Source organism: Galeopterus variegatus, unplaced genomic scaffold (assembly GCF_000696425.1).
Source record: "Galeopterus variegatus unplaced genomic scaffold, G_variegatus-3.0.2 Scaffold7185, whole genome shotgun sequence".
In the NCBI taxonomy this organism is placed as follows: Eukaryota; Metazoa; Chordata; class Mammalia; order Dermoptera; family Cynocephalidae; genus Galeopterus; species Galeopterus variegatus.
In genome coordinates, this window is record NW_007733296.1 from 82445 (window position 1) to 83625 (window position 1181).

The following is a 1181-nucleotide window of genomic DNA, read 5'->3' on the forward strand; positions in this document are numbered from 1 at the left end:
AGGGGCAAGCGAGTGCTGACCTAAAAGATACTGAGGCTGAACATAGCATAGGATTTATTGAGCCAGTATGATGATTGCAACCAGGGAAACACATAGGTCAGGTTGCCCTGAGAAATGCACTCTGAAGAGGGCCAGCAGAGATCAGCATTCTACAAATTGTGGGAAAATAGCCTAAGTGATTCATTTCCAAGAACAGCTTAACAAGGGTTGCTTGANAGCGCACTGTAGTAGTGCGCCACCGGGCCGGCCCAGAATAAAGATTTTAAAGATTAACTCAGGCAACCTTCTTAAAACAACCATCAGAGAAAGGCACTATTATCCATGTTTTGCAGATGAAGGTCTCCTTCATCAGCAAAATTCTATTCTCAGGGGAAAAAAAGAGTAGAGAAGGATCCACCCTGCTTTACTCCAGCAGGATGGATCTCCTGCTGTAGAGAAGCACCTGCCCCTCAACAAGCCTGCTTAGCATGTCCCTTCACAGGCCACTGTCTCAAATAAATATCCGCAAGAGGGTTCCAGTGTTTCTTAGCGGGGGTCTTATGGGCATTTTGACAGGGAATATTCTACACTGCTATATCCTACTCACCAAAGGGTGCCTTAACATTCTAGCCCCCAGGCCTAAGTGACAACAGCATCCTCAGTCATTGTGAGAGCCAACAAATGCCCTTTTAAACATTTCCAAATACCAACTGGAAGTGTGTGTGTGTGTGTGTGTGTGTGTGTGTGTGTGTGTGTGTGAAGTGGGTGCAATGGCCTCTTCAATTGAGAGGACTTGTGTATTTGCCCACTCAGGCTGCTATAATGAGAATACCATAGACTGGTGGCTTACAAATGACAGAAATTTATTTCTCACTCTTCTGGAGAATGGGAATTCCAAGATCACGGTGCTGGCAGATAGGGGGTCTGGTGAGGGCCCACCTCCGGGTTCACAGATGATCATCTTCTGCGTGAGTCGTCACATGGTAGAAGGGGCAAGCGAGTGCTGACCTAAAAGATACTGAGGCTGAACATAGCATAGGATTTATTGAACTAGTATGATGATTGCAACCAGGGAAACACATAGGTCAGGTTGCCCTGAGAAATGCACTCTGAAGAGGGCCAGCAGAGATCAGCATTCTACAATTGTGGGAAAATAGCCTAAGTGATTCATTTCCAAGAACAGCTTAACAAGGGTTGCTTGA